Here is a 12,771-nt window from a genome sequence, read left to right as displayed (position 1 = left end):
AACAGCTAACTAAACTGTCCTGACTCACGTGCTTAGTATACATCTTCACATACATGTATGTATAAATACAGAGGAAGGTTCATCATAATATCGTTCATCATCACTTTAGTCATGGGTGGTATATTTTGAATTGGACTCTTCCAAAGTTTATGTCAACCATTTGTCGTGAATTAATATACAGCTTATCAAGAAAATTAGTATGCGTATATTACTATTAATAGATTTCTGAGAAAATCGAACAAGGAAGTGGCCTTTCATCATGGATTGTCAATCCTCATGTATTTATGTATTTATTTATTTTCCTTTGGTAAATATCGAAAACAAAATATTTAACTACTAATGTACTAATATAAATCTCAAGAGAACAGAATAGTTAATCACCCATGAAATAGGAGCTTTATCAATTAAAAGGTAAGCCACTTTGTATATAATTTCATATTATGATAACATAAGTAAAATACCAGTAATTAGAAGGGATACTTCAGCGACAATGGAAATACCAATCTAAAAGGTCGTGGGAACGTTTGGCGACAAGGTGAATTTAACATGAGTGGGACTATAGAGCGACAACAAATATTGGGACAGTATAGCGACAACGGTATGAGACTGTTTGGCGACAATTTGAATTGACGTCCTGGTTCTGGCCACTGGCAACAATATTGCAAAGGACTGACCTCAATCGGACCAGACAGTAGGGGAAAAAGCTAGAAAGCTTGGCGGGAGGGGACATAGAACTGGATAGACATAGACAAAGAAAGATCCACATACATATGGCAAAGAGAAGAATACATCTTTTCGAGGCAATGGAGTGGCCCCGAAAACGGCCTTTGGGATTCTTCTTCTTCTTGTTCTTCTAGTTTCTTCTTTTCCACCACCATCAGGGATCGTCCTGGGCTTCGACAATGTCGCAAATTGCGATTTTTTTTCCTTATTGGCGACAAAAATATCCCATCTGGCGATTTTTTTGGCGACAGACTTTTTGGTTATTTAATTTGTACATACAATCATGGATTTGGACTGAATAAATTTATAGCCAGAACGAAAGGAAGCCATAAACTTGACTAAGCAATGCATTGGAATCAATCTGTTACACAAACGATCCTTTGTTCTTATGGACAACCCTATCTTTACAGTGCATTGTTACATCATAATCTGCTTATGCTGACATCTGGGCTGAGTACTGTATGCTGTGATACAGTCAATCATGCTACCGCACTATATCTACAACTGACCGACTTCTGAAGACGTGAATAGAACAGATACAATTAATTGTATGGCTAATCCTTCTGTTTTTTTTTTTTTTTATACATATACCAATACAGTAGTTTTGCTGAACCTTCATAGAAAACTGATAACCTTTGAAGTACCGACTACTGTGTATAAATACAAAGCAAATGGAAAAAATCTCAATCACAATTACTTCTGTCGCCAGTGCAGCATTTTACTCATTGATCTTTTCCTTTTGCCATCAGTACCGTGTTACGGCTGCAGAGAGTTAAACTCCGCAACAAGAAATAGCAAAAAAAACCAAAACAGTTTTGCATAATTAATAATAATTATTTATTTCTCAAAATACAGGAGTGAAAGAATCCCTAAATTGGGTGTGAATTTACGCTTATATATACGGTCCAATATTGCCAGGTGTTGACTCGTGTAAGTTTCATTCGTGGGAATGGAGATCCTATTTTTCTTGTCGAGAAAATTTATGCAGCATTCAGTGATCATTCTTGGGATTTAGGAAGCAATTCGCTACAAGCTTTGTGAAGCTATCCATAAAAGGGGTGGGGTGGGGGGGGCTGCTGAGAGACTACTGGTGTCACCTGTCAGCACTGAGGACTGTGAACGTGGATTCAGTAAGATGAACCTCATAAAAACTGACATCAGAAATAAGCTCTGCATTTCATCTCTCGAGAATTTAATGAGAATCAGCATGTACAGATGTGAAAAATTAGACTTTGAAACTGCATTCAACAAGTGGGCAGCCCTAAAATCGCGATGGATCTTCATGTAACACTTTGTAACATTTTGTTAATGCTTGTTGTAATTAAAGTATTAACTAATCCATCTTTTGTAATTTTCATTGCCTGTTACATTAATAGACTAAATTAACACTTGGAAAAATGTACACTACTTTTTTTGGCGACACTTTTTGAAAATTGGCGACAAAATATTGGAGGTTGGCGATTATTTTGGCGACAGCTTTTTAAAAGCCAGGACCATCCCTGACCATCTTCGTTTTTTTATCGCTGTTGTCTTCTTCTTTTTTCTTTTTTCCTCCTCCTGTTTTTCCTTCTCTTCTTCCTCTTTCTTTCTTTCATTTTCTTCTTCCTTTTGTATTTTATTATTCCATTCTCTCATCCTATTTTTGTCCTCTTCATCCTCCTTCTCCTCCTTTTCTTCTTTTATCATTTCCCTCAACATTTCTTTACACTTCCTCAAGTTGTTGATCTCTATCTTAACGCGATGGGGACTGTAATAATAATCATCGCTCAGTTTTGTTAATATTTCCTCTATCATCCCAAATTGTCTAGAACGTCTTGTAACTTCTGCATCTTTTCAATTTGGTTAGTTACCATTTTGGTTTATTCAGTGTTGAATGGTACGAATGATCAAAGCTTGACTTTATATATTTCAAGCACGGGCGTGAAAGAAAACATCTCTTACAAAAACTTCACATATTATATACTATCCCAAATTGCCATTTATCTACGGGGACCAGTTTTTCTTGGTTTTCCAATTCGATAAAACCACACAAAACTGACTTGATCGTTTCGGATGCCTGTATTACAATTTAAACCCAATTACCTAACAGTGACTAAACTTGTATTTGTCGCTTAGTCAATTAGAAAAGCAAAATTGTTAGGGCATATCACTATGTACACTATGTCCTAGTACTATTTCAATTGTTAGGAGTTAGGAAAATAATCAGACTCAAGTGAATTTGACTAAATTGCACAGGTGCCTCACACAATATTGTTTGTTAGGGTCCATTTACAAACAACTGGACATAATTTGGCTAAGTACGGGCGGGTTGTCTGGTGCCGGAACTCCCCTCCACTTCCCACGTCTGGACATTCGTACAAAGGGCGAAGATATGGAACGATTTCCACCCGCCTAAAATTGGTGTCCCAGTGTGACGTCATTGTCACCAACCAATCGCGACTGACGTTACAATTGCATTGGTCGACGCCACAGTGATTGGTAAACAGAAAATTTATTTTAGTATCATGAATGCGTGGGTCCATTTCCACTCATGAAACAGCCCTCTAATCAGACCGCAATGGGAACCAAAAGGACCCGCAGCTGAAGACTATAATTACCAGTGTACATTGTACACACAAACGCCTGGGGGATGAGGCTATTTTTCCTTCCCCCAGGATCAATTATCAGGTTGCTGTGCGACCATTAACAGTGGTACATGCACAACGTGCGCACACCACTATAATCAAACTAATCAATCAATCTACTATCCACACACGGGAAGGAGAAAAATACCCACAATAACTACTATCCACACAAACGTACGCGAACGCATAAAACCCCAAAATATTATATCCACACAACGTACGCGCATGCATATAAACCCCAAAATATACTATCCACACACGGGAAGAAGAAAGAAAACCCCACAATATCTACTATCCAAACAAACGTACTCGAATGCATACAAGCCCAAAATCTGCTATCCACAGAACGTACGCGCACTCATGCAAACAAACATGCACACACACACATCAGGAAAGGAGTGAGTGTTTATAGTCACACTACTTCACATTCCCATAAATTGGCAACTTGAATAGTGTCTCTTTTCTAGAGATCTGGTTAGCCCTGAGAAGGGCTGTTTTGTTTAGAACTTTAGATGCACCCTGTTAATGGTGACATCTCCCAGGCTGGGCACCACAGAAACATCGGCGGCTCCAGTCGTTGTTTAAATTGATTTGAGTTGTTGTAATCGCAGAAGGGGAATGAGTGGCCTCGTCATCCTATTTGTCACTTTGTGGAATAGTGAAGACTTATTTCTGTCTTCTCCTACGCCAGTCTTCAGTCTGGCGAACCTTTGGTCTTTGTACTGGTGGCAGAGGCAGTGGCTGTGGCGCTGGTACTGGCTGTGGAGGCATCCTCGCCTCAGGCTTGACTTCACACATAAATCTTATCCTGAGGTGAGGCAGGATCCCTCTCTTCTTTTCCTCTTCTTCTTTAATATTTTTTTCATCTTCCTCCTCCTCTATCCTGGTTCGTTAGGATATGGCCTCCATAGCCAGCTTATCTATAAGCAGCCTGACATACTCCAGGTGAATCTGAAGTTCTATCAATTTCGCTATTCAGCTACTTTTTTCTAGACGTTGATGAATCACCAGACTTACGAACGCTTCCCTTTATGTGTGTAGCGCGGACGTGAAGGAAAACATCTTCCTAATACAAAAACTCACACAACCCATATCATCACCAAATAAATCATGGAGCTCACGGACCTAAAGGAAACACTCACGTTGACCTTTTGTACTTACAAACACAAAAATCCATACTATTTGACAAGACAGAAAAACGAAGTGTGGATAGGCACACTTCTATTTTTTGACATATGACAAAGAAACAAAGTGCTTATAGAAACACTTTTATTTTTTAACGTACAAACACAAATACACAAATTCAGACAATTGGACTAGTATTTATTTTCTAGAGTATTTGGGTAGCCCTGAAAAAGATATATTCTAACATTGCGTCCCCGTCTGGCGGCAAGCTTTCCCACAGGATAGGGTCTGCTTCTTCGGAAAGAGAAGGAGAACTCTTTCTTGTTTACATGGCAGTCAACAAATCCTCTGTCTGGTTTCTGTTGTTGCTGTTCTCTCTGCTCTCTTTACTTCTCAAGTCTATACCTTTTCGTCCACTCTTCTTGTTCTTCTTGAGTTCCACTCTAAAGAGCTCTTCTATAAGGTATTCTGTCACTTTCAACAACCCGACATTCTCTATCTCTTCTGGCTTCGGTATCAAGCTTTGCCGGAAACGTTGTAAATTCACGTAAGCTTTGTTCACCTTGGCTAGTCTTGTTCACATCTTCATAGAAGGATGAGTCAACAATGGATGGTCAGACTGACTGACTGACTGAGATTAATGTGATTTTTGTACTACTGTAAATTTATCAGTTTTATTCCTGCACTGCAGGAAGTTTAATTACTCCTGGGGAAGGAATTAGTGCCTCATCCACCAGGCATTTGGTCCTCATAGAGCACTGTTTGATTTAGCCTCAGGTCGTGGGACTAAATGTCCCTAACGACCTGAATGAAGGGCTGTCATGAGTGGGAATGGACCCAACACATACTCATGTTACAGTTAGATGCATTTCAGTCTGTTGTCAACTGGTCCAGGTGTCAAGCAAAGCAGTATGTGACGCCAGATGCGATTGGTCGCCACTATGATGGCACATCGGGATACCTGGATTAGACGGGTTAAAATAGTCCCACATCTCCTTCTAGGTACAGGAGGTCCGACGGGGGGGGGGGGGAGGAAGGAAAGGTACCCAGCAGCAGGCGCCAACGCACAAAGCCCTGAAACGCCAGCCCGTACTTAACCGAATTTAGTACAGTTTTTGTAGTGGACGATACGAATACCAATAGCGTATAAGCCACTTGTGCAATTTTATCAAATCAAACGAGTCATAAAATATTCTTACGTCCTAACTGTTCTAATAAATCTATTACAAAGTGTACATAGTAAATGCCCTACAAGTTTCTAATTTCTAATATGTCTGAGCGACATATAAAGTGTTTGGCCATTATTAGGCTGAGTAAAGTTTAAATTTTGACCGGTGGGTAAAAGGATCAAGTCAGTGTAGTGGCTTATCGCACTGGGATTTCAATCTAACATAAAATCCCTAAAGTAAAAGGGCAATTTGGAGCCCTTAGAAGGGCTGATTTTAGGGCTAGAATGTGTCACGCCAGTCCTCTGCATTCTTACACTTGGCTGCACTTCGTGTGTCTTGTCCGATGATGTCCGGGAATGCATATCCGTGTAATGCGGACAAGTAAGATGCAGCATCCACCACTTGCCAGAGAGAATACTGGTTGTAGGCATGTTGGTAGTATTGTGAAAGAATCCTGACCCCGTAATGTCATTTGGCTGGTCTCTGTGTGTAGGTATCCAGTGATCTCCAGGCAAGATACTTTACAGCGTTAATAAATTGGCCTGCTTTCTTTGCATCATCAAGCGCTTGTCCTAGTCTCATTTCCATAAACCTTCGGTCGTCGGAGTCAGTTTCTTTCTCTTCTTCTTCTTCCACTTCCACAACTTCTTCTTCACTTTCCTCGTTTTCAGTTTATTGTTCTTCCGGACTTTCATTAGAAGATAATGACATATCCAGGTCCGCTGCAACTGTATCCGCTATTTCACGAGTGACTTCCTGCCTTCGTGATATTGCCTTTTTAACAGGAATATGGGCTGCTTCGCTCGCAAATGTTTCCTGTGTTGTATTTAGTTGCAGCGCAGTCGCAACCTTTGGCCTTGCCCCTTGGTGTTGTACTACTCTTTCCGGAGTTGTTTTGTTAGTCGTCTTCGGCTGCTGGTTGCTATCTGTTTGGTGAGTCGTTGCTGGTAGGCAGCATACTAACTGGGTCTGCACTGATTTCTCCCTCTGTTGTTGCATTTTTCCTCCACCGCGGCGACTCCTGGGCTTCCTCTTGTTTCTTCTTAATTGTCCCAGATTAAGAGTATTATAGTTCTATTCTGCTGTGCTCTCAAACTACAGCCAGAGGCAACAAAAGAGCCTAAGCCTTTTATCGCATTCAACGCCTGGGCGGGAATCAATTTCATCGCTAGCTTCATTTCTGTGTTGCTTCTTACTATCTTCGCTGCAGACTGAATGTTGGTCAGACTGTTCTTTTCTTTCGTTGGATTAAGGTCGTTTTTCGTTCTTCCGGACATGTACGACTGTTTAGATACGCACAGCGTGCTTTTTAATTACTCATGGGGGAAGGAAAGAGAGCCACATTCCCCGGGCTTTTATGTGTTCATAGAACACTATTTAATTTAAGCCGTCAGATTGTAGGACTATTAGAGTCTTTAACAATCTGAATGAAAGGCTTTTTACATGAGGGGGAATGGACCCACGCACACTCATGTTAACAATTGGATTTAGTTGCGACTGAACGCACCAGGTGTCAACCCAACCAGTATGTAACGTCCGCTACGATTGGTCGGCAGCGACGACGTCACATTAGGACACCTGGTTTTGTGACTGGGTAGAAAAAGTCCAGAAGTCAGAAGAAGTTTGAGGATGAGAAGAAGACCAATGCGATTCCCTCTGTGTCAATGGAATAATGCTAACATAAAACAACGGCCCTTTTCAAGGCCAATCCATTGTCTCGAAAAGATATATTTTTTCTCTTTGCCATATATGTGTATCTTTCTTGTCTATGTCCATGTCTATTCAGTTCTATTTCCCGTATCGCCAAGCTTACTAGCTTTTTTCCCCGCTGTTTTGTCCGATTAAGGTCAGTCCCTTGCAACATTGTTGCCAGTGGACAGTACCAGGACCTCAATTCTAATTTTCGCTAAACAGTCCCATACCATTGTTGCTGTACTGTCCCAATATTTTTTTGTTGCTCTATAGTCCCACCCAAGTTAAATTTCCCCATGTTAAATTCCCCTTGTCGCCAAACGTTCCCGCGACCTTTTTGACTGCGATTTCCATTGTCGTTAAAGTATCCCCTTTAACTACTAATACCTGAATAGTTTCATCATGCTAAAATTGCGTTGATCTCCCCCATCCCATTAATCTATGAAACAACTTTGATCCACTCTTGTCTTCCAAATGATATATTGTGTTAATTAGCTATTAAATCGTAACATTAAGTTTTAATTTAAAAAAAAAATACAACCATACTGGCAACATGACCACGCAGTGGCGTCGCTAGTAGGGTGCGTGGGGTGCGGACCGCACCGGGTGACACCATCTCAGAGAGGTGACACCAAAATGAAAAATTGCAAATTTTACAGAGCACACACTGCTCGGTCTAGTGGGATTTCATAAGCGGATAACCGATCATAGTTAAATACATGACAAGCAGGCACAGCAGTGGCGTCGCTAGGGGGATGCGGGGGGTGCGGACTGCACCGGTTGACACCATCAGAGGGGGTGACACCAAAATGACATTACTAAGGATTCTGTATGGTCTGTTACGGAAGGAGGACCATGGGGGTGACACCATGAGCTACCGCACTGGGTGACACCAACCCGAGTGACGCCACTGTGACCACGCCATTTGTAAGTCTGGTCACGAAAGAGTTTATAACTATATATGAAATGTATCCAGTATTGAACTCGGAATTTTAGTTTTATTGGAGCCAGTTTGTGTTAGCACAGGTCAACGCGTAATGTAACGATGCATTATACCACTAACTTATTGTGAAATCTTGTCACACTCTTTGCACTCACTCTGTTCTATGGGTTTCTAAACGTATTTATCGCAAATGAAACGGAACAAGGAAATGAATCTTTTGGGGTTGGGGGGGGGACGGGCTCATCACGCTTACCCCAACCTCATCTACCATGATTAACTTTAAATCTTACATATCTTTTGTCCGCCCGCTAACATTTATTTCCTTGAATTAGATCGCACTAAACAGTGTCTTCATTCAACAATGTATAAAATGTCAACAAGAACACATCGTTATACTTTTATAAAAGGTTGCCACCAATGTAGATACCCAAACTTGATACAGAAATACAAAACATTAGTTTCTAAATTTTAATTTTAATCAGAATTACATTTTATTGTAGACGTAAAGGTTTCTTATTATTATTATTATTATTATTTGTGCCATATGTCTTTTTTACATGTGCATTGACTGCTGTACATAAAATGCATTCTCTTTTTCTTTACATGAGTAATTTGGCAGAAGCGCTTTATTCTAAAACATGAAAATATTTGTAGTATTTAAGAAATATAATCAAATAAGAATAAATGTTTGCATTGCATATATACATATATCTCTTTAGTAATGCTTTTTCTTCGCATTTTTAACTGGATTATCTCTGATAAATTTAAGGGTTATAATAAACAACTAATTCTAGGACGGATAAGTTAGCATATTATATTACCGGGCAGTTATTATTCAAATAGATGGGAAGTAACTACGTGACTGTTCTGGACAAAGTGTGAGTAACATATCACTATTTGGTCAGACAAGTGATTTAGTGAATAGGAGTCTAATTAGACTAATTTACTGTAGCAATGGCACTTTCACGTTATACTCAGTTTGGCATGTAACTACCAGTTACTATCAGAATGGAACGCAACAGAATTTGACATGTTTTGTCAAACGATAGACATAGGAGATTATGTCCAAACCATTGTTACTAATTAGTGATTGCATTACGCCAGACACGGAAAAATAGAAAAGAGTAGAACAACGTTTTGGATTTACTTGACAAAACGAAACAACCAAAATTATAATAAAAATAAATGTTTTGAGTTTATATGGGAACAAAATAATTTTAATATTAGTTCTCCAAATTAATTTCTAAAATATGCATTGATTTTAGTGTTATTTAGCAAGTCGCAAGCTCTGTGTATATAAATATTTTTAGGTACTTCTTACATTTATCATTTCTTATTGTTATTTATCAATATTAGTTTCTTATTTCATCAAAGTGTTGACATTGAGAAAAATGGTGAAAGTCATTACCTATCTCATGTCAGGTGTATCATTACCTTTTCATGTCAGGTGTATCATTACCTATCTCATGTCAGATGTATCATTACCTATCTCAATTCAGGTGTATCATTACCTATCTTATGCCAGGTGTATAATTACCTATATCATGTCAGGTGTATCATTACCCATCTCATGCCAGGTGTAACATTACATATCTCATGTCAGGTGTATCATTACTTATCTCATGTCAGGTGTATCATTATCTATCTCATGTCAGATGTATCATTCACCTTTTTCTTTCAAGTAAACAGTTGGGTTTTTTTACACATTCCTGCTTCAGTGAGAAACTTATAATTCGTTGTAGTTGTGCTGAGCTTTGTTAAAATTATTCTTTTCATTTCTGGCGTACGTATGGAAGGACCAAAGGAAAGGGAGCCATGTATAAGGGGTATATCTTTACCAAAACTTTCGACTGTTATATTTTTCTATAAAATCATACTTTTACATTTGCTCTTTGATTTCATGAAATTGTTGGTTACATACATGCTCACTGTGGGAACTCGAAATATTTCTCATACGGATTGCCAACAAGCTTTCCGTTACCTTATCACGCTAGAGTGCAGAAGTCTTTTTGTTCAGGTGAGGTCCTCGTGCGCTAGAGTGCAGAAGTCTTTTTGTGCAGGTGAGGTCCTCGTATGTCAATAAGCACATTATGTGGCCTTTGTAGACAACAAAATACCTATGAAATAAGCATACCACTAACTTATTTGATAAAATCTGCATATCATTTTGCAGGCGTTCTATGATCGGTAAGAAAGACAAAGTAAAGAAAGACAAATAATTAGTCTCTGAACACTCGTACTACTGTTATTCCTGTCACAAGCAGAGCGAGATCATTACAATAATAACTCGTGAAAACGAGACCTGGTCTTGTAAAGAAATAATATCAAGATTCAAAATGAGAGTAGTTGCCAGTGCTTTGAGAGAAGCCTTTGTGAACATTTATTACAGTACAGAAACAGATGATCATGAGCGTTTTCCTAAATGTAAACATTACCTCCCATACAAAATCAAACTGACATCATTACAATGTTCAGGCTGCACAACAGCGAGATTTTTGATGTTCCAATCAGTACAATATAAGGTAAACATGGGTTCACGGGTTTTTACTGCTTTTCTTGATATAAAAAGGCAGCTGATACCGTGTGACACAAAGGACTACTTTTTAAATTATTCATGTTGGGAATTACAGGTAAATCCCTTTTGATATTTTTTAACATTTATACAAATTTGCAGAGTTCTTGTCAATGGACAATTTTGGACTGGTTCTCAATTGGCCAAGGAGTGAGACAAGGGGGTGTTTTGTCAACCTTGATGTACACAATATTTATGAATGACTTGCTTCTACAGTTAGAAAATAGTGGATTTGGAGCAAAGATTGGATCCTTATCTGTGAGAAATCCAACCCTCGCTGATGACATTTCACTCTTGGCTATATATCCTAGCAATCTACAAAAGCTGTTAGATATAGCATACGCCTACAGTAATAAGTGGCGATTCGAGCTTAGTGTCACAAAGTCATACATTATCATTTTCGGTTCCCAATAAAAAAATTATGTCAATATGAAATGGTATCTTGCCCTGTCATGTTTGCCGGTTACTGATTCGGCAACACAACTAGGTCACCGGATTAACTCAACTGACGTCGCATGACGCAATACTCGATGCATGCAAGAAAGGGAAAAAAATATTTTCAAGGTCTGTTTGGTATTGGCATTAAACCAAATGGTTTAAATCCTTAGGTTGCTGCAAATGTAATCAATAAGGTAATTTTTCCTTCAATGTTTTATGGAAGTGAATTAAGGTGTTACATTTAAAAAAAGTGACCTATCTTTATTGGATAAAAGTCTGAGGTATTTCGCCAAACATTTACAAGGCTTCTCAACACATACAAGATCAGACATCGCCCTGGAAATGTTAGGACGGACATCAGCGCAGTCCGAAATTGAAAGAAGAAAACTGATGTTTTTACACAGATTGTGTTTGATGCCTAATAACTTACATACTAAACATGTGTTTAACGTTGCGTTATTTCATTTCATTTTGAGCGGATGCATGTCAAGCTACGGGTTAATTTCAAATTTATATTATACGTTAAAGAAGTTTTACTTGCTCGGGTATCTAACTGATTATTTGCATCATTCCGAAATTCCAGATAAACAAAATTGGAAAGAAATTGTAAGGTCAAAAATTGCTGGTCTTGAAAATAGCCTTTGGAGAGTTCGTATGTCTAATCAAGCAGATTTTGATAGATTCTCTTCGATATACGAATACTTACGACCTGTCTCAGTGTGGCAGTCGGCTAAAACCATACAGCACACTAAGGTATTTACAAATGTAGCTAAACTATGGGCTGTTGTTCCTCAAACACAGCTTGATATGTGCATTAGATGCGGGAATGTTTATACAGTCTCGACACTTCATTGTTGTGTTAGTTGTCCTTATATGTCGAATTTTAGAAACTCTTTCTGGGATTTCTTTACTGATAAATTTCCACTGAGCCTGCACATTACCTTATTTAATGTAGAAGATGAGCTGCAACTACAATATCTTCTAGGTAAAAGGTTACCAGCAGGTGTAATCGACAAAGGAAACTCCAAGCTATTCGCCTTTTATGCAGCATACTTTATCATGCAGTGTACAGCTATCTTCTGCAAATAAGGTACTGAAACTTGCAACTTATGCAGTTGACGAACACTTTGTTGTTTGATATAATGTAAGAATTTGTATTCTAATATATTTTTTTAAACATATATATGCTTATTTAATGATTGTATTCAGATGATTTATCCTTATATCATATAATCTTCTATGGAATGAAATAAAGATGAAGATGATCTTCTTAAACAGTACTAAAAATATAGCGTAAATGAAAACGCATATTGAATCACAAAATAATTCCAGGTTAAACGCGTGTTATGTATATTAATTTGTATTTTTTGGTCGGCTTTTCTTAATGATTGTATGTTATATACATTTGTATATTGCACTTGACCTTGTCCAAAATCAGGTTCACCGTGCACCTGACTAGTAAACAACATAATATATAGCTAATAT

General features: G+C 38.5%; 2 protein-coding genes across 2 annotated transcripts in view; one reads left to right on the top strand and one right to left on the bottom strand.

Moving 5' to 3' along the window:
- LOC149806202 (transmembrane protein 11-B, mitochondrial-like) overlaps positions 1 to 12,771 on the bottom strand; it is a 64,489-nt gene that overhangs the window by 42,450 nt on the left and 9,268 nt on the right. The gene's annotated exons all lie outside the window — the stretch shown is intronic.
- Positions 292 to 12,771, top strand: part of LOC149806201 (uncharacterized) — a 58,573-nt gene continuing 46,093 nt past the window's right edge. Inside the window, exon 1 of the mRNA XM_089951132.1 lies at positions 292 to 411. The gene's annotated coding sequence lies outside the window, so the exon portion shown is untranslated. The remainder of the gene's footprint in view (positions 412 to 12,771) is intronic.

Source organism: Sinohyriopsis cumingii, chromosome 2, assembly GCF_028554795.1.
Source record: "Sinohyriopsis cumingii isolate HCF-2022 chromosome 2, ASM2855479v2, whole genome shotgun sequence".
Classification (NCBI taxonomy): Eukaryota; Metazoa; Mollusca; class Bivalvia; order Unionida; family Unionidae; genus Sinohyriopsis; species Sinohyriopsis cumingii.
The sequence above is the reverse complement of the archived record's forward strand: the minus strand, read 5'-3'. Positions and strand labels throughout refer to the sequence as shown.